Raw genomic sequence first — 27,142 nt, forward strand, 5'->3', positions numbered from 1 at the left:
CCTTCATACTCTATGCAGATGGTCTCACATCTCTTCACCGTTTCTGTGTGTTCTCTGTTGGTTTCAGTGTGCTCTTCCTTGTGACTGCGGACACCTGCTTTCGTCTTTGGAGGACTTCCCTCGGGCTATTGTAACCACTTTGCCTGCATGCTCAAGAGGTTCTGCAGACAGCTGGAGTGCCCGGGCACTTACCTATCCTTCAGGGGCATTTGGCCAGTGGGTGACCGGTGTAGAAGTAGGGAAGCGCATCTCCCCTGCCTCGGTGCGTTCCAGACTTCCCATGCAGAATCAGGTTGAAGCCATCATCTGTGAGACTTTGAAATATTACCCTGGCTTGGCTTCCTCCCCCTTCCCTGTCCCGCTTTCCTCCTTCCCTTAGTCCTTTATTTTGAGAGTACTTTCATAATGCAAATCCTATCTTAAGGTTTGCTTCCAGGGAACTTGACTTAAAACACAACCTTTCTGGTATCCCTTTTTGTGGAATTCTAATAACAATCTCTACATGGTTGGACACTAGTATTAGACCGTGTCACATGACTTGCTCTCTTTTCACTGCAAGGAAACTGTGATCTCTCTGATGGTTGATGGAATCCTATCTGGTGGTGTCTACTATTTTTACTTTATTGTGTCATCCTGCATCTATTTCCAAAAAAAGTCTGTAGGAGCTTTACAATAAATGAGTAGGTAAAATAAAACCAAAACCAGTGGACAGAAGATAAATGATGGGAACCAAAAAATAAGGGGAGGAGGAAGAAGGAAAAATCAACAACTCCAGACTGAGGAAAACAACCCAAATCAAGAATAATATTTAGCTTGTACTTCTTAGCAGCTAGGATAAAGATGGAAATATGATCTTTTTTTTTTTTTTTTTGGTAGTTTTCAATGTTTAGTAGCATGAAGTTGTCTTAGTTATCCATTGCTGTGTAACAAATTACCCCAAAAGTAAGCAGCTTGAAACAACAAACATTTATTAGCTCTCACAGTTTCTAAGGCACAGGAAATGTGGAGCAGCTTAGCTGGATGGTTCTGGCTCATGGTCTCAAGCTGCAGTCAAGCTGTTGCGACAGCTGCAGTCACATCAAGTCTTGACTGGGGGTGGAGAATCCATTTCGAAGCTCACTCATGTGGTTGTTGGCAGGCCTCAGTTCCTCACTGTTTGTTGTCCAGAGGCCTCCCTTCTTTGCCACATGTGCCTCCTCACAGGTGGCCTGAAAGTCCTCAAGACATAGCAGCTGGCTTTCCCCAGAATGAGAGACCTGAGAGAAAGCCAAAACAGAACTGCAGTCTTTTCTAAAGTACACTGGGCGATGATAATCCATCACTTCTGCTCTATGCCACTGGTCTCACGGACAAACCCTCATACGGTGTTGGAGGGACTACACAGTGTACCAATGCCAGGGGGTGGAGATCCCTGGGGCCATCTCGGAGGATGAGGACCACAGAAGTATATCGCATGTATTCATTTCTCCTGAAAGAGTGAAAAAGATTGTTCAAAGGAGGACCCCATGTGTACATTTTTTTGGTATGTTCCATGTACTTGTCATATAAAGGGTTCTCAATGAATATTATGGATACTCAAATACACTAGTCTTCCAGGATGTTTTCTCCATAATGAAGAGTAAGACAACTAAAACTATTGAGGACGTAGTATCTGTACTAGATACTACACTGGATGCTGATTTGGGTACTTATAAGTCAATCTTTAAAAAAGTATTATAGGTATGGCACTTCCTCTATATTTCTTTTTTTTTTTTTTAAGATTTTATTTATTTATTTATTTGGCAGAGAGAGATAGTGAGATCAGGAACACAAGCAGGGGGAGTGGGAGAGGGAGAAGCAGGCTTCTCCGCAGAGCACGGAGCCCGGTGTGGGACTTGATCCCAGGACCCTGGGATCATGACCTGAGTCGAAGGCAGACGCTCAACGACTGAGCCACCCAGGCACCCCTCTTCCTCTATATTTCTAATGCTCGCACTCTAAAGCAGTGCTCAGATCGCTTCAATCTGAGCTTCATCAGCCTCTCAATGTACCTTCCTTGGTCTCAATTCTCTTCATCTTATATTTCACTTTCATCATCATTATTGCTTAATGACTCATTACTAGTATAATAAAATCCAATCTCCTTGACTTTTCAAAAGCAGAATTCATGTACCCAAGTCTCTATCCCATTGCTTCCATCATGAGCCCTTGTCTTCAACCTGGAAGTATTCTCACTATATTCCAAGTGTCCATGCTAATTTTTAACTAAGAACTTATTCTTGCTGCCATTTCACCTACTGAGAGTTTCTTACTCCATTATTTGTTATCTTTGAGTCCTTGTTGAATTGTCTTCCTCAATATTTCCTTATCTTCACCACTTCTGCATTAGTTCAAGTCCTAGTATTTCTTAGGTGGATTATTACCTTTTTTTTTTTTTCAATTTTTTAGGTCCTTTCTGCTCCAATCCATTCTCCATATTGCTCCAATTTTTTTTTTTTATAACACGTCATACTGATTATATCATTTCCTTGCTTAAAGTGAACAAATCACTTTGAGGGCTTGACATTTAGTAGGTGCTCAGTAATTGTTAATTTCATGAATGAAAGGACCAGGTAAAGTCCCACTCTCTATTGCCATGAAGTCTTCCTATAATTCTGACTCTCACCTTAATCTTTCTCTCTTTTGAGGTCCTGTAATTGCCTGTGTTTTCTCTCTCATTTTGATGTTTTCCTGTTATCACTTAACTCTTTCTTTCTTTCTTTCTTTCTTTTTTAAAGATTTATTTATTTTAGAGAGAAAGAGAGCTCGGGGCTTGATCTCAGGACGCTGAGACCATGACTTGAGCCGAAATCAAGAGTCTGATGCTTAACCGACTGAGCCATCCAGGCACCCCCAACTCTTTCATTCATTTATTCTTCATTTGTTTATTAACATTTCTTTAGTACCTACTATATGCCATACACCATGCTAAGTCTTGGGGTACAATGATTAGGAAAAACAGAGGCTTTCCACCTTCATGGCCCTTAGAGTCTAGTTGCAAATAAGGATTACATTAAATAATCACATCAAGGAAGGTATAATGACAGACTGAGGAAAGTGTTGCAAAGGAGTGGTTGTATGAAGGCATGTAACACAGGACCCAGCCATGGACTCAGACCTGAGAGAGGCTTCTCTGAAGAAGTGACTACTTTTGAGCTAAGATTGGAATGATGAGTAGAAACCACACAACAAAGAGGACTGGGGCAAGGAGTGAGGATAAAAGACCCTGTTGTAAGCAATGCCGTGGAATACATAAGGACTGTGTAATGGGATAAAAATTTAAAAGAAGGCCAGGTTGATTGGATCCAGGAAGAAAAAAAGGACATTAATGGAAAAACTAGTGAAATCTGAATAATGCATGGAGTTTAGTTAATAGCAAGGTACTAATGGTAATGTTAAAGGTTTCTAAGGTTTGACAAACATTGCAGTAATGGACGATGATAATGTTAGGGGAAACGGAAACTGAGTGAGCAGTGTACGGAAACTCTCTACTCTCTATGCAACTTTTATACAAATCTAACATTATTCCCAATTAAAAGTTTATTTAAAAAAATAATAAGGCCAGAATGAAAGAAGCTCAGTGTGTAAAGGAAGAAGGGTGCAAGATAAGGCTGAAGATTAAGATATGGCCAAGATTTCTGCAGACCTTGTGCACCATCTTAAGAATGTTAGTCTTTATCTTGCAGTAAGGGAGGATCATGATAGTTTTTTTTTTTTTAAAGATTTTATTTGACAGAGAGAAAGACAGCGAGAGAGGGAACACAAGCAGGGGGGAGTGGGAGAGGGAGAAGCAGGCTCTCCCCCGAGCAGGGAGCCCGATGTGGGTCTCGATCCCAGGACCCTGGGATCATGACCTGAGCCGAAGGCAGACGCTTAATGACTGAGCCACCCAGGTGCCCCCATGATAGTTTTTAAATAGAGGATGTCACAGCAGAGCTGCATTTGAAAGTATCACTGGCCTGGGGGCAGTGTGGACAGTGGATTAGAGGGATACTGGGGTGGGACACTTGTAGTTAATCAGACAAGAAATTAATTAAAGGTGGGGCAGACTCTTCTTAGCAACATGTATGTTTTTGGAATTCATTTACCTTTTATTTCTCTTTAATGTCTGTCACAGGATTTTGCACATAGTATCTATGGGACACATTTATTGAATGAATAAATGAATAGGTAAATAGATGAATTAATGAAAAGGGATCAGATCAGGTTAAGCAGCCCCTTGGCAATATCATGGCGACCCTGTCCAAAACATGAGGGCTGGCACTGGTGATTTCTGACAGAATCAATAGACTTTCCCTCATAGTTTCCCCTCTTGCTTTCAAAAACCCTTCATCACTCCAGAAATGAGTGATTTCTTGTCTTATTTTTGGAATACCCAGTGCTTGCACAAAGGTTTAGGGAGGAACACTGATGGAAAAGCGGAGGTTCAAGAACACTTTGAAAGAAAACTTGGAAGTGTTTGATACCTGGGAATGCAAGAAATAAGTCAAGACGTGGTGAGTCATCGATCGGCACAATGGCTTCTTTTTGTGAGCATTTTCATTCTGCATATAATTCATATTTCCCCCTTTTTCGGCACTAGAAGTAATCTCAGCTTTCTTAGAGACATTCTTAATTAGGAGTTCTCCTAAGAGGAGAAGAGGAAGAAATTAGGAGAAAACTCCTAATTTCCCAATAGATAAAGGAAGCCCAGGGCAAGGCTGTAGCATGTGTATGTGGAAGGCGCCATACCATGAGTTCTGTTTGCTCACTTCAGCTAAGAGCCAGCGGGTTAGGCAGTGGCGGGTCTGAGTTTTCTGCAAGCCTTTTTCACAGGTTTCTGAAGAACCATCTCCTGAGCTAATTGGTTTGAAGATCAGGAGACTGCTGAGTTCCTTTCAACCTAGAGGAAGAAGGAACTAAGAATGATTAACATTCCAAGATTGTTCCAGCCAGGCAACCCTAAAGATCCCAGTTTCTCTCCTAGAATCTTTGCTCGGAACATTTGCGCTCAGTGTTTGGGGAAGTCTATCCCTACCCATGTTTGTTTTCTAACACATGACCAATTTTAGCCAATGGAGCTTATATCACGAATCTCAGAGGTTAATCTTTTCCCTTTCTTGTCTCCTCTCCTTCCCAGACATGCATTCATTTGACTGGCAGCCTGGAAAATTGAAAAATGCCACAGGGGTTATTAAGGTTGAAATCGTTTCTGCTCTTTGAAGCTCTGCAAGCTAGTTATTGCTGCACTATAATATCCAGGCCTCAGAATAGCACGTATTGTTCTTAGGCTTGTCTGACATAGGCCCATACCAGCCATAACACCCAGGTAGAATGAAGGGGTCTCAAGATGTCATTTCTCCACTCTGAAATATATCCCTTTAGTTGATTAAAACAGAGTCCCTGAAGTTATTAGAATGTATTCTGTGTCTTTGTGCACACAAGTTTGATTTACTTTTATTCTTATTAAAAGGGTAAGCCTAGAGAAAAGGAGAAAAGAGAATCTTCCATAATCCATATTTTAATAATTGCCTGAGTGCACATTTACTCTACAGAGACTTTCCTGTTTCTGTAACTATTTACTTGGCTCTTCTGCAAAATGTGTATTACTTACCTGGCCTGGTAGACCATGACACAGCTTCTGGCCTATCATGTAATCCTGTATTTGGCTCCCCCTGAGCCATTATGGTGTTTTGAGTCTGTCTGTAGCATGGAGATATTATTTTAATGGGTCTTTTTTTTTTTCACAATAATGGCTCCATATTGTATAAATTGTATGGAGTCATTATGATGTTAATACATAAATATTAAGAAAACCATTGGGAAAAAGTTACTGTGTAATTGAGATAGCCTATTTTCCAATGTTAATAACTTCTTCTTTCATTTTTTTCCTCTGTAAAAAATATTGAGGGAGTTTAATCCACATTAAAAACTTACAAACATTTATTAAAAAAAAAAAAAAGAAATCGTTTCATACCCTACCTCAATAACAGGAAATAATACCACCTCATCCACTGGAAAACTTCTATGAATCATTTAAACAAAACAAAGAAGGAAAAGAAAACCACCCCAAAACCAAAGTACACCATGGTAACAAGAAACTTCAGACATTCTTCAGGAGAGAGAATTTGTTTCAATTTAGCTTTAGGGCAATAATCGTTTTTACCATGTTGCTTTGGGCAAACAATTCAATATTAGCAGGAATACCTGCTTATGACTGAGAATCAGAAGATGTAAAATAATCTATAATAACAAAAAACCCTGATCATGAAAGTGAACTTAAATTCATGTTCTTCAGGGGCACCTGGATGTCTCAGCCGGTTAAGTGTCTGACTCTTGGTTTCAGCTCAGATCATGATCTCAGGGTCATGAGGTTGAACCCCACATCAGGCTCTGTGCTCAAATTCCATGCATATAGTTGGCTTACTCCTATATTGGTATATCAATCAGGGTCCCAGTAGGAAACAGAACTCATTCCAGATGGTTCAAATAAGACTTTAATAAAAAGATAACTTACAGAGGTATGGGGGCTGCCATCCAACAGGAATGCATGAGGAATGGTGAGGTGTTCCCCTCAGGGAATGAAAGTAGGAAGCCATTACCACACCCACCACTGAGGGCCCAGAGAGGGAAGTGGTATAACTGGAACCCAGTACGCACTGGAAAGACGGAGAGAGTGCTGCTGTCACAGTGAATCAGCACAGTTGTCACCATAGCTGTGGCATGAAAATAGAATGAGTGGGGAAGAAATACTCCAACTTCTGTCCTTCTGCCACCCGTCTCCTGCTGTACATCTGTTGGACAACCTCACCCAGGAGGCAGCTGGAGAGAGAGCCCAGGAGATGTAGTCTGCCAGGGCCACCTCCTGAACATCAAAATAAGGTGGAGCAAAGAAGGAAGGGGGCACCAAAATGGGAAATGTTCAGAACAATTGGTTTTTGTATCACTAGAGTTAGCATTATTGATGTCTAAAGAACTAAATTACTACTAAGGGATTATACTTTTTACCCTTCTTGAGAAAGAAGCTAGAAGTTTCATATGTTCCTTCACATGAGATAAGAATTTCAAAATGATCTTTGGCAAGTTTTTTTCTTGCTTTGCAAAAATATTCAAAAATTTATCCAATAGTCTAATTAATATCCATATAGGAAATTGCAATTTTCAAAGGATTTTATCTTTGAGATAAAGTATCTCATTTAACCCTAACCCAAGCCCTAAGAGGTAGCTATTATTTGATTTATTTTCCAACTGAGGAGACTGGAGCTCAGAGCATCAAATGACTTTCCCAATATCCTAAGTCAGAATGAACAGCAAAGATGCAAACCTGGGTCTCCTGACTCCAGCCACCTGGCTCTTGGCACTATACCACTCTGCCTTTCTCAAAATAAGAATGTCATACACTTGTGACAGCAGACACACTGAAAGAACAGAACTGTTTATACCTTGCAGGAAATCGCATTTGTAGGGGAACTAGGCATCTTCACATCAGACAAATCGGTCTCAGGAAGTCAAGGGCAATCTGAAACATCAAGGCCAGTGGAAGGAAATGGTTCAGGGAGAGATGCAAGATTTGAGGCAGAGACTGGAGGTATATCCCAAGGAAACAGTAAGAAGGAGTCTTTCCTGAGGAGTGTACATTCCTGAGAATGGTCGGGAAGAGAATATTAAGGATGTAAAGCAAGGCTTCTCAAGTGTTAAACAGATGGCTGCAACATTTCTCAAAATAGTGTTCATGGACCACTTCTGTCAGAATCACCGGGGTTACTAATTAAAACAGTCTACACTGGATCCCCCTCTGACTTACAGGGTCAGAGTCTATTTGAGAAGAACTACATGGTATGACATTTTGACATGTCCTCTACATTAGCCCCCTACTCTCCCACCTTACTGCACCCCTCCCCAGCTACACACACACACACACACACACACACACACACACACACACACACACACAGATGTTGAGAACAACTGAGAGCAAATTCAGGCAGCTTGACTAAAAAGAGCTCTGTAATGGGACTGTAAATATTTGGTCTGGCATGGCTGAAAATAAGCCATCTGATTACTCATCTATCATACCAACTTCTGTTTCTTTGCTTCAATCATACCTTTTGAATAAGCTTTTGAAAATGTATTTTCTAATTTTATGCTTTAATAAACAGGGTATATTAAAGACAAAATGACTTTTCAGACTCTTACAGTAACTTGAGTTAAATATTTTAAACATCAATTATGGTGAACGTTGAGGATATTTACATCTTTAGTAAATCTGTAGTAAATTGAGAAATTTGGTTGAAACTGTGGATGCTAAGATTGCTTTTAAAAAAGAATGCCCAAGACAGGCATGTGTTCTTGTTATTTAATCTCATTTTCATAAAAGTAACTTGAAAAATAAGCAACTGCAAGAACTCTAAGGTGAGATAATATGGCTGCCTTCTTTTTTGTAAAATTAATTATCGACAACAGATAAAGTCATCTGCAAGATGTTTTCTAATCAACACTAAAAGCTTCTTTTCTGTTTTTATCATCATCCTTTTGCAGCATTCAAAACACTATGTATTGTTTCGGCATCAATAACACTTCAACTTCCTGTCAGCTTCCTTTAGGACTCAAGTTTCTGGGTGCCAGATATATCGGGTTATCGTGTTTATGGTATGGGATGGAATATTGATTTTCATTGTTTTCAGTAAAGGTTTTGTTGTCATTTGGAACTTCATTTTGTAGAATATGGGTGCTCTACCTTCCTACCCTTTGAGAACTTCCTTGTCAGTTGGAACCCTATAATCTGAGTCATGTCTCAAACAAATGGCATTTTAAATCCTGTTTAATAACAGTTTTAAAACAGTGACTAAGGCTGACTATAATATAACTTAACTGTGAATCTACAGGCCACATCTACAATCAGCCCTGCTGATTTATAGAGAGGCACAGATACTTTATAACTAGTAATCTTAGGTTGAATTTGAGCTGATTGTAGAATTTTCCTTTTTTATTGCGATTCAGAATGGCAAATATATAGTTTTTTTCCCCTAAATGATGGTAGCATTATTGATCAGCCACAAGAACAAGATATGCTGGTTGATTTTTTGCCCCGTTAATGGATCATTAGGGAAGGTCTGTATACTTGGAATTGTTTTCAGGGAGGGTCTATGTACTCAGAATTGTTTTTCCAGTAATGGTCGTGGGTTTGAGTTGATTCATTCATACTAGAGAGTAGTCCCTCTTGGACTAACATCTGTAGTTTTGAGTTGGCTGGCCTGGATTGAAGCTACAATTTATAGTCATGGAAGTAGACCAAAATAAACAGCTTATCCCAGAATTAACTCAAGAGTTTGACCTCATTTGCAACAGGCTCTACACCAGAGTTTATTGGTTTTAACCTAATGGCTATTTTTAAAATTAAAGTCCTTATCTTTGGGGACTTTTCCAGAAAATCCACCAATTACTTTTTCAAATATCCATTATTTCTTCAGGGACATATTTGATAAGAGACAGAAGAAAATATAAGCATTATATATTTTGGTATAAAGATAACAGTGCAATCTCTATAGTAATTTCCTGTAAGTTCTTATCAATGCAATTTAAAGCAAACAATTGGAAAGTGAAAATTAAATGTGATCACCTTTTTAGGAGAGGTGTGTTCACAATGCCAAATAATCAATTTTATTGATTTTCCCCCTTTCTGAGCTGACCAGTTGTTCTGGTTCCCCATAGTAACACCTTAGCATGTATCTCTGAGAGCTCTCTATAAATTGAGAGATCTTAACAGGTGTTACCACCGGACCAAGCCATTATATCTACCATAGCACTTTTATAAGACATGACACTTACCTGAGTGTTATTAATTCTTAGACTGGTACAAAAAAAAAATCACTCAGCTATTCTTTTAAGGTTTAATTACATATATGCACAAGTATATGCTGTTTCTCACACCCAATTTTCTTTGCTGTTTGTTACGCTATTACAAGAAAGCAGATGTTTATTATGAATTATATTTCTTTAATATACAACAAAGTAAAGATATGGAGTTGAATTATTTATTTTTTGAACTTCTGCCTAAAACATTAAAACCATACTAATATCAACCCTGCAGAATCTGCTTAAAAATAGGAGCAACTGGGGTGCTGTATTTCATGACTGAATGCCAGAGCTTTCATACTGAAAGAAAGCCGGGAGGTAGGAACAATTGAAAGACTCCAAATGCATCATGTCTAAAAAAGCCAAAAGACAAGCTAAGTCTATAAAGACTTCCTGTCATATTCATTTCTTTTTTCCATCCGTACAGTAAGGGTACTGTAAGCCTATTGAGTTCTTTCAAATATCTTGGCTGGAAATTTATTTTCAAACTATAACAAGTTTTTCTAATTTTTTTAATTTTAGAAATAGAGATTCTTTATTCTTCATTTGGTCATATCCTGAAATTAAATAAAATCAAGGTACAGTCCAGGACTTTCTCCCAAAGTTATCTTTCTTTGCACTATTGCTGGGAAAATCAACAAAGAACTACTGATTGCCATCCCCTCTAGTTGACAGTCATTGCTATTTTTCCTTTTTCTGTTTACCATTTGAAATTTTGGCATTTTTTCCCCTTATATTGATATGAAACAGAAAAGCTTGACATAACGAGAAATTGAAACTATTTATATATTTCTTTCCTTGTGGTTTAAAACATACACAGGTCTCTGCATTCTAAAGCAGTGGCTTTCAACAGGAAGTAATTCTGTAGCGCGTTCCTCACTCCCTACCCCGCCCCCCAAGGACTTTCGGCAATGTCTGCAGACATCTTTTATTGCGACTGGCGGGGTGGGAGGGTCTCCTGACAGCCAGCGAGTAGAGGCCAGGGATACTGCTAAACATTCTGCAATGCACAGAACATCTCCCACAACAAAGAATATCTAGCCCAAAACATCAGTAGCACCCAGGTTGAGAAACCCTGTTCTAAAGCAAGCCCTCCGAAACCTTGCTTGACCTTTGTCTGCAACTCTGGCTTTCAACTGCCAAGCTTTCACTGCTTATTCGGCCATTTCCTAGTTATCACAGGCAATCCCATTCCACTTCACTCTTGGGAGTAACAGTTTTATGAAATTCAAAGGCTTTAAATTTTTTTTTTTTTTAACCTCACCTTCTTTAATTGTGGTGCATTCGATTCTCCCCACAGATCTTTCTCTGTTTTTTTTTTTTTCCTGATTTTCTTCATGCCTCCATTACCACTCCATTTTTAAGTCCTTTTGGATCTCCCTTTCATCTTTCTGTCCTCTAAACTGTTGGTATCTTTGACATCCTCTCTCTACTGCATTTCTTGTACGCTGGAACACTCCTGACACTAGATTAGCTACATTCTTTTCATTAGGCAGCGCTGAACCCCAGATTGCCCTATTCTGGGTTGTCAGGGGCCTGGGGAACTGTCCTACTGACTCTATTTCCCTCAGGGTCACACCTGGGGAGGTTCTGGACCCATGGAATATCAATCTGTGGAGACCATGGTGGTAACAGAGGGCTTACCCTACTAATGTTTGTTGTCCTCCATAGAGTGCCAAGCATATGTGTTAGGCACTGTGCAAAGTTATCTCCACCGGGTAGACACGACCAACCTTATCTGCACGCAAGAGGAGAAGACTCAGAGAACTTCAGCAAGTAGCTGAGGGCATTGGCTAGCAATGGGTAGAACTAGGATTTGCACCTAGGACTGTTTGGTTTAAAGCTCCCACTCTTTCCACAGGGTCCTGTTGCCTCCGTGCCCTGTAAATAGTTAGGGACATCCTAACATGCTTAGGTTTGTCTAAGATAGACCTTGGTGACTTTCTCTGAACCATAAAAAGGCTTTCAGAAGGGCTTGAATCAAACAGACTTGGTATTCTCAGAACTGGAAAATCTTTCATTGGTTTTATGCTCTTTTTTGAGGTCAAAGCGGAATTGGTTTCATTCACTTATTTAATATCTAGCATAATCCTGCAATTATGCTAGTTGCTGCAGTCCTTGGCAAGTCCCTTAGAATTCCAGAGTCAGGGAGGTGCATAAAGACTCCATGGACAGGGAGTAAGCAAAGCATAGAACTCCCATCTCCTCCCCCCTCATTCAAGGTGACAGGACACGGGTCCTCTGCAAGGCATGCCGTGCTGCGAATCAATAAAACATCCACAAATAAGACCAAGTGCCTTGGCGCTACATAAAACAGATGTCACTTGTTTGATAACAGTGCAGAGAAGAGATAGGGTGAGATGTGGAACGTGAGTGGGAGATTCTTTAAGTAGATGCATTCTATTCTTATAATCCATTTTTGTAGTATTGCTCTGATGAAAGTGGTTTCTCTTTCCCTGCTTAACCTGTGTCCGAGAATTCCTGTGTGCAGCTTGGCGAATTACTGCCATATCCTGTTTCAGAGATGGCTGCTCTTCTGTCATGGGTGGAAAATTTTCCAGTGCATAAAAGTGTGAAAGTATATTATAAGGGTGTGAATGTTTTTGTAAACAAGATATTCTAGATGTTATTTCCACCCACAATTTACTTTTGTGCTGTGTGTGTGTGTGTGTGTGTGTGTGTGTGTGCGCGCGCGCGTGCGCGCACACGCTTCGGCAGGATCTTTCAAAATACCAGCCAGAGAGTTTCAGTTCCTCAAACTAATCTCACCATCTCCCGTATTTTCTATTATTTTTCTGTCCAATGATAGCAGGCATTGACCTTTGGTAGATCATCAGGCATTCCCAACCTCTTTCTGCCAACCATTCTGGAGACTGGAAAAACTCAAGGCTCACCTTATCAGACTCTCTGTGATAGAGAAATGAAAATAGTTCTGGTCAATGAGATACAAGCAGTAGCCTGCAGAGGGAACAGGGGCTCCGGGAATGCTTTACTTTTCCTAACAAAAGTGGCCTATACTACATATACCATGACTACTATTCACTCCACCTTTCCCCACTCCCATCTTCTATCTGCCTTTTATTCTTTCTTTGCTTTTGTTGTTGTTATTGCCTTAAATGAAGTTATGATGACTGGAGCTGCAGCAGCCATCTTGCAGCCAAGAGGGAGAGCCAAGAAAATCACAGAAGTTCCAACTCTTATCTTTTGAGACTGCAAAACTGATACCAGCAGCTGCCCATCTCCAGACTTTTTGTTTTGTGAGACAAAGGAATCTCCACTGCTTCGAATTGCTGTCCATCACATTTTTCTGTGACCTGTAGCTAGTTATATTCTGATACAGTACTTTGAACAACACATTACACTCGCCTGTGAATTCTCATGGATCTTCTCCATCGACTCCTTCTCTGCTAAAAACATCTCTCTTTCAGGGAAGGTGTAAATGATTGAATCCACATCCTCATTGCAAGTATATTCTCTTCATGTCACGGATACTTACTGGACACTACCAGTGGGCATCCCTTTACTTTTGACTTTTCACTATTAATACATTGCACTCTGCAATATTAATGCCTTCTATTTGTTGCTATTTTTCCCTGAAGAGATATTTTTCTTTTTATGTTTTGCTTTTTGTCTTTGAGTCATAATGTCTAGTTTTTTTTTTAATTCCCTCAAGATGCATAATACTGAGCTCTCTTCTTATTAGATCCATCCGAAGGTATTTTTGATGGATGGACACACGGCACATTGAATTTTGCTAGCTGCTTAGTAGGCAACCAGAAAGGGTGCCAGTGTGTGGTGATATTCACACACAGAGCTAGGCCTCGCCGTACTTTCATAGTGTCACTTACTTCAGCTGGGAAAGAGCCAGACTTGAATCTGGCTTTGCCCCCCTCCTCTTTTGCTCAGAGCCGCTTTTCTCAATAGCTCTCCACTGCAGGATTCCTTTCAGAGCTCAAGCCCTGAACGTTTATGTGGCATGTACATTAAGAGAGTTCTTTTTTTCAAAATACAGATCCTTTCTTCTTGATTTGGCATCTGACTGTGGTTATTTCTATTATTAAACATCAATGATTCATATTATATAACAGTAGTTATTTAGAATGAGAAGGTATAATATAAAGTAATAAGGTACCTTCAGCTGTGCATTGCTTCATGGTACCTGGATGATTTAATTTTTTTTCATATTTCATTTTTAGCTATTCCTATCATTTCCACCGAATTGTACACACAGCATTTCCTTTTTTTTCCTTAAAGAAAAACATAGAAAAGGGCAAAAGATTCCAACCCTTTGAATGTCAACTTCTTTTCTTTACACAAATACTTGAAAATGCTTGTTAATTAGAAACAAAACAGTACCTCCCACATTCATTTGGCTTCCCTGTGTCATCTCTGACAGTTATGAGAGACAAATACGTTTCTGCTCATTACTGGCACTGTTCAAGCAGTAAAGCTCAGGGAGAAGAAGATGTGAACAAATTGGTGAAATATGGTCATGGTTAACATATGCAATGACTCAATCCCACAGGGAGACAGGAAACACCCAACATCATCCTACTTTTCCCCATCATCAAGAATTTAAAGTCTTAAATAGCTTTCCTATGTCATTTCTTCAGGAACTGACTTCATATCCTTGTTTCTGATCTGAAAGAAATAAGGGCAAGACAGAGAGAGCCTGCCATTTTCCTTTTTAAATATAAAAGGAATGCAAGCTGGGAAAGACTAGTTGGAATGGATTGTTCAAGCCCACGAGGAAGACCAGGACACATCTTTTAAAAACTCTTGTGCTCCTTGGGCCCTCAGCACAGGACTGTCCCACGCTTGTCCTACTGACATAGACAGAAATCTGACTTCCAGATAGTTCCCTTTTAGCAGTCTTCCTGCTAGATTCCCTCTTGATGGGCAGGAAAGCTGCCGGCAAATGCATGGGACACACAAGTGTGCTACGAGGTGAAGGTGTTACGGATCTAGCACTATGCTCACACCCTGCTCTCTGTCTTATTTTCACTTGCGCCTCCACTATCTACGCATAGCTTCCTGACAGTCTGCTCGATTACAGTGTAGAAATATCTAAGGTCAAAGTCAGGCTTATGTCCTGATCTACTCGTGGAGGTTGTTTTTTCCTTCCTCTGTATACTGCTTTGTTTTGACCTCTTTGAATGAAAAGAGCAGAATCTTTTGAACTTCTGAATTCCAGATTCCACTCCCTTTTGTTGCTAATATGTGGAAACGTCACAGCAAGGCTGCCTGGAGACGTGTTGCTGAAGAGAAAACACTGCTGGCTAGAGACACATCTGGGCATGTGTGTCTCAGACGTCCGTCTGGAGATTACAGGTCCACCACCCAGAGCACCCAGAGCACCCAGAGCTGCTACCGCCATCACCTTTTACTGCTGGAGTGACATTTCTTTGTAACCAATCTTCCCTGCTGCATTTCCCTCTCCTTATACTCAACTGTCTCTGTCTTTGTAAACATGGCAGGGGCACCAGTTATGGGTACGGAAGACTTCTGCCCACCTTGTCTCACTTGTCGCTCTGGAAGGGGAGGTTTCCTGAGAACACAGCTCCTTGGAGTAAGTGGGTATGCTCTCCTGAACCAGTTGTGGGAGAAAATGTTTGAGAAGTCTCTAATAAGAACAGCTGCCACTAACATCTGGAAACTCCTTACCATTACAGAGTACCATTTCACAGAGCATGGCATTCTGAATCCTTAGACGATCCCTCACAGGAAATGAGATTATGAAGATGGTGTTATTGTCCCCACTTTAAAGGGAGACGACACTTTTAGATAAGTCACACAGCTAGTGAAGTCAGGGCCAGAATGAAGTCTGTTGCTGATATTGTGCTCTCAGCCATGCCATCATCCCCTCTCATCTAGAACAGAGATTCATGACCTGTCCGAGGCCATTTGTGCCTTTGAAAATCTAATAAAAGCTATGAACATTTCTGAACAAATAGGCACATATAGTTCTACACACAACGTTTTCATACAAGGTTAACCTGCTTATGGTCAACTGCACCCTACTTAAGCGCCCTGATCTGAAGAAAAGCAGCCACATTTTGGGATGGAGAGGTGGGAACAGCAATGGGACAACCCAGGCCACCAATGAAGACTACCAGGGCAGGGGAACCCTCCCCAAATAAACCAACTGCTCATGTATTTCAAGAATGATTATGATTATGCAATATTATTATTTCTATTAAGTGCTTACTTGTGTCAGACGTTCTGCTCCCATCTCATGTTCATCAAAACTCTGTAAGTCAGGTGCCTTTACTGTCCCATTTTTCAAAAAGAAACGAGGTGTAAGCAATAAACCCAGTGTCACAAAAATCATTGAGCTTGTCGGTGACTGAGCTGGAATTTGAACCCAGGTAGTTTACCTCCAGATCCTACCTCCTTATCCACTATACAAACCTTCTCTTTGAGTTATGATATGAAGCCGACCTGTCCTCCTCATGATTTAGACGCAGGTGTGCTGGGCAGTGAGCTCACTACCTCAATTGAGGGCTCCATCTTCTCTGCCTAAGAAATACTGCAATAATTTATTCTCTATGGCTTCCAGTTTACATCAGTGTTGTTCTTCCTTTGCTGATATTGTTTTATAGTGCTAATCTACTGTATTTTATGACCAGGATGATTTCTTTTCTCTTTAACTCAGATTGCAGGTCTCTTAGGTGGGAATCACATCTCCATACATACTGTATATTCTAGAGTTAGTGCTTCCCAAATTTCACCATGTCCACTAGTCACTCGGGGATCCTGATGATATGCAAATTCTGATTTAGTAGGTCTGGGCAGGGCCCGAGATCCTACATTTCTAACAGGCTCCCTGGTGAGGATGATCGCACTGGTCCACAGATCGCAACCTGAGTGGCAATGTTCTAGAGCATACAATGCTCACTGTTAAACTATGCAAGTAGCAAAGAACACAGGAGGCAGGGGCTATCTATATGCTGGAACCAGACTTATTTATTCAACAAACACTTATAATAGAGTTCCTACTCTATTATATTAGATAGTAGATATTAGATATTAGAAACAATAGATTTTAATTCTGGTTCTCCCATCATCTAATTCAAGGATGACTGACCGAATAATCTTATCTCCACTTTATGAATGGAGTAAGGACATTTATTCCTGATTAGCTGGGAGCTAGTATAATACACTGGAAGAGGAAGGCCTTGGAAATCAGGTAGGCTTGTGTTGTAATCCCTCCACTCCCCATGACTACATAGCCATATGACATTTATTTTTTCCTGAGGGAGTCAATAAACTTTTCTTGAACACCTTCCAAGGACCAGGCATTAGGGTAAGCACTGGGAATCTAAAGGGCTTGTGGGCTTTTTGCCAACACTGGAGCAAAGATGCTCAAGCAAATCAAGCGGTGCAGATGAGCGTGATGAGTGCTGTGATACAGGAATAGGCAGCCTGTTTAGAGAGAATACTGAACCTCATCTAAATCAAATTATGGAGTAAGGAAAAGTTTGTTTGAGGTGTGAGTCAGCCAAACAGAAGGCAGGGCATGGCGTGATACATGATGAAATGAACTTTGGAGGCAGTGCTCAGAGCGTTAGCCCTTAATTCAACTCATGGCTGTGAAGAATTGGGCAAGTGTCTTAACTCTTTAAGTCTCAGTTTCCTTGTCTATAAAATAGTAATAATCACTGTAGCCTTTTCATGGGTATTATATGAGCAATTCACATTGAGCACTTGGCATAATGCCGAGCATATGTGAGAACTCATCAAACAGAGGCTTGGGTGGGAAGATGTAAGCGTGAAAGAGCATGTTGCATGTGCAGATCTGAAATTGCTTCCATCTGGCTTGGGTGAAGAGTGAGAGCAGAGAAAAGGCAGGAGGTGATGGGAAGGAATGCACTGAGAAATCTTTTTTGTACTAAGATAAGGGGTTTGAGCAGAAATGTGCAAAGATGGGAGTGAGGATGGGATGAGAGTAGGGTGATACGGGGGCTGATGGGGAGCTAAGCAAGATGGAATAGGATTTTGGTCAGCTTTAGTCTCCTCCCTCTGTGATATGAGAGCTTTCCCGAATTTAGATGAAGCACCTCTCTGCAAAGTTTGGCGGGTCCAGTGGCCTGAGGGCCCAGGTTCTCTCCTTGGCTTCATTACTTCGCCCAGGTGTCTCATCCTTGTCTTTCTTCTCATTAGCCTGAATTTCTGATTCCTGTTGACTGCCTCCCAGATATGTCACCTTTGGCCAGCCAGACAAGGTTATTTGTGAAGTCACTGAAAGCAGTGCTTGAGCTTGGAATGTTGTAGGTGCTCACTATTTATGAGTGTTGAGTGGATGAATACCTTGTTTGCACCTTGTCTTGGCTGATTTTCTTAAACTGACCACTGCTTGATTTATTCCCCTTGTCTGACCATCTCTCATTCAGCTAGACTCACAGAGTCCTACTTGGAAAGATTTTTTCCCCCCAATTCTAACATGAAATTTTCCCCCCTGAATCAAATATATTATTATTTAGTAATTACTAAGTACTTGAACATTACAAAGAATGAAAAAAAATTGTTCAGTCTCCTTTGGGTTCTCTGTCAGTGTGCTATAGTTTTTTTTTTTTTTTCCCTCTCTCTCTTTCACATGTGTGTGCATACATGTGCTTATGCCAGGCTTAATGAGAAAAGTGTGACAAATTTAGAATTTGCTTATTAGTGTGTGTGTAGTCTACTGTTTCCACAAGAACAAATCCATAATTTATTTGGACTTGGTGTCACAGCTTTGCACAGTGGCAGTATCATAGCCGATGAGGTTTATCCGAGGCACAATTATTGCTAATTGAACTTGGTGTCAATGCAACATGGAATTTTGGTTTTGTCCTCTCCTGAATTTCAAAGTGACTGGCTCCCAAGGCTTCAGCTGTCTGCTTGTAAAGATTTGTTGTAAACTTTGCCCGTTTAAATCGTGAACACAGACTTCCTCACAGAAGAAAGTCTGTGTAAAATGAGAAACCCTAGAGAAAGAATGTCCATTCTTATTTTCAGCTGAGATCTTCTGGCTGTTCGGCTAACGGCTGTTCCTGGGACAAGTTGGCTTCCTACACTCCCATTGCTTCACTCCCATGCATCCCCTCTGACTACGAGAAAGAAATCTCTCTCTCTTAGGTTTCATTGTCTCTGCTCACTTAACAGCTTGGGTTTTCTTCTTCCCAACTTTCTCTATAAGAAGGTCAGGTAGAAGTTACTTTCCTAGCTGACTGCTGGAATCTTCGCTGGACTCACACCTGCCGTAGACTTTCAAACTGAGCTTATGAGTGCAAAAAAGGAAGGATGTAGGCAAACCTAAGACAACTAAAATTAAACCTTAACATAGGAATGATTTTAGTGGTTGGGTCACTTGAAGTTTGCAGTAAATGACCTCTTGCTTTTTTGGGTTTGTAACAAGGTGTCCGGTCCTGTGTGGTTTTCTTCTCACTAATCATACAAACATTAAATGAGAAATTGAGACTGTTACGGTGACAGATTCGGCTCCGATTACTTACGTCTTTCACTTTACATATTATTTTTGAGTCCAATATACATTAGCAACTTCTGAGACATATACATTAGATAACTTTATGGCGAATGGAATGACATAATTTCTACCTGCCACCTTTAGAAACTGGCAGAGCTTTGGTATGTTTCTCCCTTTCCCATTCCTCATTTTATTCCTTTCCACCAGCCATTCCTTAAACTGGTGTTCTTTATTAGATATAAAAAGAATAGACCAAAGTCCAATATTTGAAAATTCCCTACAAAAGCTACATTAAAAATAAATTGTTCATAAGGAAAAGTATAAATTTTTTCTACATTAACTGTCAGCACAGCTTGGGACTTTTTTCCTAGATGCAAGGTCAGTTCATATATCAGCACCTGACTGTTCGCTGAGAGAGCCCCGGTGTGTGGTGTGTGTGTGTGTTATGTATGCGTGTGTGCGCTTCAATGAGATAATGAACTTTAGATCATTCTAGGAAAATAAGAATTCTCAACTCAAAATCAACCTAAACTTTTTATGTTTAAATCATGTTACATAATCAAACCAAACCATTAAATCATTGTATGAAATTACTTAGTTTGATATTTGTGTGGCAAAAACTCTAGGGGGAATGCTTATCATTTGTTAATTTCGTGTACATAGAGTCAAGAGACAAGGTAAAAAGGACTCCATTATGGATCATCCATTCCACCCTGACCTGGAACAAAGGTCAGACTTCTGCATCTTTGTCTTTACTGTCTGAATGAGTCAAAAAATATGTGCTCTTGGTAAAGATGGAGGGAGGAAAGAATCAGGTATAATTTTAATGCTTTCCCTGCCATTTACCAAAATGTGTTTCAAATTTTTCTGAAAACACATTTACTTTTCTGAATTGTAATTGCCAGTGCTTATGCAAATATTGCATAAACCTTAATTTCTTTTTTGAATACTTTCCACATCTGGTCTTTGCCCTTCTTTTTATTATTTAACTTCACAGGCTTAACCTTACCACAGACAATATTCTCCCCCAAAATTGCTGTGCTGAAGTAGACTGATTATCATTGCATAAATATCATCTCCAGATAAGATTTATTGACTGCCCACCCGTGGAAGGCACTGAACTAGGCCTCGCAATAAATGTTATTGAATAGCTTCCACCTCTGTTCATAAGATCTGTGCTGCTCAAAAAGTAAGGCAAAAATTACCTCATACCCTATTTCCCCTTCTGTACTCTGAATATAGATTTATAGTTGGATTTCTTCTTTTTACTTTGTGATCTGGAAACTCTCATTATGAAGCAGTTGTTCTTTCCATAAACTTTTTAGATCTTTGTGAGCTCTCTTTTATTACTTTTTTATGCTGATATGCTCTGGCATCAAGGAGTCCTTACAAGGGATATCTACAGGCCTATTCCCTTGGTCATTATAAAAAAGAAGACTTTTTTTTCATCAAGTAAGAATCTGGTGCAAATGTGAATCATAACCTAAAATTTCCTTCATTCATCAGAAAGTTCATCACTGTCCATCTATCCGATAATGTTTCGGGTACTTTTGATTTTAAAAATTATTATTACATTTAGATACAGGATTTAGATTCTTTGAAACAGTAAAACAAGTTGGGTTTAAAAGAAAAAAAATTAGAAGTCAGGTTTGATGACATGAAATGCTTGCTTGAGTTGAGCATCATTTAAGAAATCTATTAAATGATTTATATGAGAACATTTTGGATGTAGGTAAGTCATAAATATACCCATAAATTTGTATCTTAGAGGAGGACAGAGGGACATTGCCTCCTTTGCTTTTTCTCTTTTGGAGAGTATTTTATTCAGTATCACACTCAGGGCATGGCACCGAACAGACTAATTCAAATCGTGGTTTTGTCCTGCTTTATGGCATGACTTTGGACAATTCAACTTTTCTGACCCTCAATTTCCTTACCTCTAAAATTGGAGCAGTGGTATCTATTTAGCAGGGAGGTTGTTAGGAATATTTATAGGCGGTGTAAAATGCCTTATACGTAGTCAGTCTTAGATATATTGGTAACTATTAGTATAGCTTTTAGCAGCCCTTGAAAATGTGTTTAAAAAATCATTTAGGCCTCCAAAATTGTATTTGATCTGTAAACTTTATCAAACCTATTGTGTTCAGAGTGATGTCCTTCCTGCCACTCTCTTAGTTCTCTTATTGCTGTATATTGCTTTTGCTAACCAATTAGTTTATAGAAAATATGCAGTGTGTAATCACAAATGAATTTTTTAAAAGCCTACGTAGCAGGACTTAAACGTCCAAATGAGTCCTTTAAAGTGCCCCATAGGGAAACTCTACATTACACTAACATCACTACCATTGTTGAAGATCATTTTCAAGCCTCCCTTTGAAAAATGCCTTCAAAGTCAATATGCAAGCCACCTAAGAAAATCGATGACATTGCTTTAGTCACTCTTTATTCCTATTGAAAAGAAAAAGTGTCCTAGCTTGACTCTTCACTTTATTAGGATAATATTTACCTTCAATTACGTTTAGCTCTTCCCCTTTTCTTTCTTTTCTTTATTTCTTTTCTTCTTTTTGTATGTGTGGTGGTGAATAGTTAAAACAGCTCGAGTAGTAAAAGGCATCAAGCATCTTAACAAGATGGACATCCAAACATTTGCCTGGATAACTTGACATGCAACAAAGAATGCCAGAACCTCCAAAATAGGCCACAATTAGACCACCATCCCCTTTAGGCATCAATAATACTGGGAAATATCTGGAAATCTAGGCTTTGAAGTTTTAAGTAGCACATTTAATTTCTCTGGTCTTCAGACATATGCTTAACCACGCAGTAGACATTCAACCAACCTCTTCATTTTTCCTCAGAGCAAGCTATTGAGTGTGAGCGTGTTGATGCTCTTGGGGGCAGTTTTGTGGGTAGAAAAGACTGGTCAACAGTTAACATGCTTTTAAGGAATAGTGGTCAATCTATTCAAGTTTGACATTTAGAAGCCTAGTTCTTCCTGAAGCTTTTAGGTTCATTTTATAAAACTGACTATATGTTTATATGTCTACAATAACTTTTAAGGGCCTTTGAACAACAGTTGGATCTGTTGGCAAGTGTATCCACCTTTGAATCACTTAAATGTCATGGATAGAGAACATTTTCTTGTCTTTTCAACTGTGTCAGTGATATGACTGGAAAGTCTCAAGAATTTAATAATTTCTTACGAGATCTAATAAATTAAAAATACAAATATGGAAAGCTCTAAGTTCTTTTAAATGATCTGATATTATATAAAAGCCAAAATTTCCACTTAAAATCACCAGTCTATTTAAATTCTGCTTAGACATTTTATTTATTTATTTATTTTGCTTATACATTTTAGCTCACAATTACAAGGCTGACATGTTACTCTAATAAACTAAATTCTCTTAAACTTAACACATATTTAAAATACTGATTGTTCACTGTTCACTGATATGAAAATAATAATGCAATGGGTGTGATACTAGCCCGATCTTTGTCCTGCATGCTAGACATTTCAAAATTCTCTTGACTATTAAATACACAGCTCAAACTTATATTCAAAACTAAACTCTTAATCTTCTACCCTAAGCATGTTCTAACTGCAATCTTCCTGTACCTATAAATGGCAAATTTATTCCTGTAGTTGCTCAAGCCCAAAACTTTGGAGTCCTTTTTTACACTTCACACTGACATCTGGTCCTGAAATTCTCCTGATTCCACGAATAAAATATGTCCACAATCCTACCATTCTCATCACCTTCATTACTAGTCCTCTGGTTCAAAGCATCATTAGTTTTTTAAGTATTTTTTTTCCTTTCTAAGTTTTTTTTTAATTGAGGTGAAGTTCACATAACACAAAATTAACCATTTTAGAGTTAATTATTCAGTGGCATTGAGTACATTCCCATTGTTGTCAACCATGCTCTTTATCTAGTTCCAAAATATTTTCATCATCTCAAAGTAAAACCCTACACCCACTCACACGTTACTTCCAAATCTGCTTCTACCCAACCCCTAGAATCTAATCTGCTTTCTGTCTCTATGGATTCATTTATTTTGGGCATTTCTTATACATGAAATCATGCAACATGCAACCTTTTGTGTCTGGCCTTTTTCATTTACCATAATATCTTTGAGCATTTATGTTGTAGCATGTATCAGTACTTCATGCCTTTTTATGGCTAAATAATATTTCATTGTATGTAAATGCCACAATTTATTAATTCATTCATCTGTTGATGGACTGCTGCGTGCATTTTGTAATAGATGTCTATCTGCTCTTCCTGCTTCTTGTCTTTGACCTCTTGTAGGCTTTTCTCAACACAGTAACTAAAGAGAAGCTTTTAAGATGTGTCAGATTATGTTACTCCTCTGCTCAAATTCTTCCATATCACTCTATCACTTAGGCTAGCATCCAAAATCTTTATAAGACCTTATAAAATTTTTAATGCCTCCCTACAACTATTAACCTCTCTCATATCCTATTTTCTATGACTCTCTTCTTTACACACTCTATGACGGTCACAAGGTCTCCTCCAAAGTCTGGAATGCACCAGACATACTCCACTTCAGGACTTCTACATTACCTTTCCTCTGGACGTCCCCACAGTTTACTCCTTTGCCTCCTTCAAGTCTCTGTTCAAATGCCCTCTACTACATTGTCTCTTACCTTCTAATCTGTATCCTTCTTAATGTGCTTTATGTTTTTATTTCTATTTTCTATGTCACCTTTTAATATACTATAAAATTTACTTGTCTGGTATTTAACAAGGTCTTTTAGAAGCAAATCCTAAGACAAAATTTGAGTGCAGTAATTTACTTGGGAGGTGACCTCAAGATAAAGAGGCAGGGCAGTAGGGTAGTGAGTCAGGGAGAGGTAGGTTATTAAGCGGATTATCTCTGTGGACAATTGAGGCTCAATTGCTTCCCACCAAGAGATGAGGAAACTGGGGTATGTACCTATCAGCACCCTTCCTGCCATTGGCGGAGGGCTGTTTTCAGGGCTTCAACACTCATTTCTGCCTTTCCTCTAGTGTGGGAAGAGTGTGCTCCTGGGGCTCAGGCAGAAAGTTGCAGTTGTTCCTTCATAGTTAATAGCCTTCAACTAATGAGTGTGGAGGAAATGTAAATAGGGCATTGGCATGATCAGTTCTACTCATTTATTATGTTTATTGCATTTATTCCTTGACTAGAAGGTAAGGTTTGCAAAGGTAGAGATTTTTCTGCTTTGCTCATGAGTGTATCCACATTGCCCAGAACAGTACCTGGCACCTAGCTTATAGTCAATAGATATTTTTGAAGAAAGGAAGGAAGGAGGGAAGGAAGGAAAGAAAGAAGGAGGGTTGCCTTAAATATCTTATATTTAATTCTATATCTGCATGACTTGAACAATGTTTCTTCTGGGGGATACAATTTTGTTGCCTAAAACGTTTTTTAGAGTCCATTTCTCAAGAGTGATGATTTTGGTTGCCTTCTCAGTTTGCTGAAGTTATAAACAATCAGAAGTCCTGGTTAGGAAACAACTGATGTTTGTCTGTGATGTGGCTAGGCTGGACTGATCCCTATTTATTGTATGTGATAAGGACTTCACAACTTTTTCTTCTTTATTGCGGTAGAGCTGACACACACTCTTACATTAGTTTCAGGTGTACAACCTAGTGATTCGACAAGTCTATACATTATGCTGTGCTCACCCAAGTGGAGCTACCACCTGTCACCATACAATGCTACTATAATACCATTGACCATACTCTCTATGCTGTAACTTTTATCCCTGTGACTTATTCATTCCATAACTGGAAGCCCATTTCTCCCACTTCCTTTCATCCATTTTGCCCACCTTCCCACCCACCTCTCTTCTGGCAACCATTAATTCTCTGTATTTATGGGTCTATTTCTGTTTTTTGTTTCTCATTTTTTTTCTTCATTTTTTTGTTTTGTTTTGTTTTTTAGAGTCCACATGTAAGTGAAATCATATGGTAGTTGTCTTTCTCTGCAGGACTTCGTAACTTAAAGCCACAGCTAATCATATACTCCACAAGTCAGATTACTCTATAATACTCTCTCCAGTGGCTAAACCTCTTGATTGGATTTTGCATTGCTTTGACTCTTAAAATATGCAGAATATTTTTCCTTCTAACATTAGAGACCCCTGAACTTGACAAAATTGTGCATTTTTTAAATACTTAAAGAATTAATACATATGTATGTACATATACATATAAACGTATGTTTGAATTTTGGACACCTCTTGAGCTTCCAAGGTTATTCCACTAGAAGAAATATTTTATCAAATAAAAGCTTATGTGGAAGCCCAAACAAATAAACTCTGAGGTTCTTTGATGGGAGAAGTAGGGAGTTTGGAATCCTGTACTCTTGAAACTATCTAGCCAGTAAAGAAGTCTTAGAAACACAAAGAAGGTCCATAGGAATGGAATACTGGAAGGGACCCTTCCAATCCCAACTTCCAGATTTTCTGTGCAAGAATCTGCTGCTTTCTTTGGGACTCTTCTTTGGCTTTCTAATGCACTTTAGACTTAATTAGATTACAAATATAATTTTAAAAGCTATCATTCATTGTGTATCTGCTATATGCAAGATAGCCATAGTAATTTGATTTGATCTCTAACCTTCAAAGTCTTCATGCAACATAAGTAAAATTAAACGTGCAGAAATAGGTGAAGAGTTGTCAATTTATATAGCTACAAAGTGGAAGAATCAATATTTGAACCAATCCTGTCTGTTCTAAACCTTGCTAGGTATGAACAGTGTTTTATCAATAGTGGATATTCAATAAAGAACAGTGAAGAAACAGCATTTTATATAAACAATGTTACTGTTTTTTTTTTGTTGTTGTTGTTTGTTTTGTTTTTTTGAGAAGTCTCAAGATTTAGATCCAGAGAAAGCATGCTGTTCTTGACTCTGGTGTCCAGTTCATAAATTCACAGTATTATATGTGAGAATTAAACATTGCATTGGACATAAGTTTTTAATCTCCAAAACAGGAGTTTTGTGAGAAAACTCCTTGAGCAGAAAGGGAATGATCACTTATCTATGCAATTTTATCTACAATGGGCATATGAATGAGCCCATCATGAAAGAATATGATGTTCTAAATGTCCTTCAAGATCTTTATAGAGTGAGGAAGAACAGAATAATGGGGCACATGGGGAAACATCCCCGGTGGAATGGAGCAGCTGTGTACATGTTCCAAGTGGTAATGGACATTAGAGTTGAAAGAAGAAGTCCTATATCAACTGTAAGATCATTAGTCTGGCCAGAAATGAAATATTCTTTCAGTGATACCTGTTCAGGGAAGTGGGGGTGGGAAGAGAGAGAAACAGAATACCAAGGCATATTGAAATATCTGGAAGCTATATGGCAAGAGGAAATTATTTTATAATCATTGGATTTTTATAAGAAGCAGCAAGAATGAAATGTCTGTTTTGCAGGTAGAACTCTTCTGTATATCACAAATATATCTTTGGATAATGTTTCTGAATTTGGTGTGCTTATCGTATAAATGATATAATTTAGGTAATTGTTATTAATCATGATCATATTCTAGATTGCTTTCCTATTCCCATTTCTAACTGCCTATTCTTTCAATGGGACCCAAGAGATGCAAAATTTGGGGATATGATTATGTAGCCAGCTGCCTCTATTAATGAGATTAATCTATAGTAGACAGAAACTAAAAATTAAATTAATCTATATTAGACAGACATTAAATATTCCCTTAGACGTCCCCTGGTATGATGTTTCCAAAGCAATGTTATGATTTATATAAATCATATGCTATAAAAGAGTTTAGGAGGACTT

General features: G+C 39.0%; 1 long non-coding RNA gene and 1 pseudogene across 2 annotated transcripts in view; one reads left to right on the top strand and one right to left on the bottom strand.

Annotated features, from left to right (window-relative positions):
• Window positions 1-998: 998 nt before the first annotated feature.
• LOC112826644 (uncharacterized) overlaps window positions 999-27,142 on the bottom strand; it is a 75,335-nt gene continuing 49,191 nt past the window's right edge. For both annotated transcript variants that reach the window (XR_003208995.2, XR_012378683.1), the window contains exons 3-5: window positions 4,750-4,900; window positions 4,485-4,645; window positions 999-1,256 (exon numbers count right to left, since the gene is read on the bottom strand). This is a non-coding gene — a long non-coding RNA (uncharacterized lncRNA). The remainder of the gene's footprint in view (window positions 1,257-4,484; window positions 4,646-4,749; window positions 4,901-27,142) is intronic.
• On the top strand, window positions 18,583-18,651 carry LOC112827007 (U4 spliceosomal RNA; annotated as a pseudogene).

The sequence above is a fragment of the Callorhinus ursinus genome, unplaced genomic scaffold, assembly GCF_003265705.2.
Source record: "Callorhinus ursinus isolate GAN/ISIS: 27379988/994484 unplaced genomic scaffold, GSC_fseal_2.0 scaffold7, whole genome shotgun sequence".
NCBI classification, from domain to species: domain Eukaryota; kingdom Metazoa; phylum Chordata; class Mammalia; order Carnivora; family Otariidae; genus Callorhinus; species Callorhinus ursinus.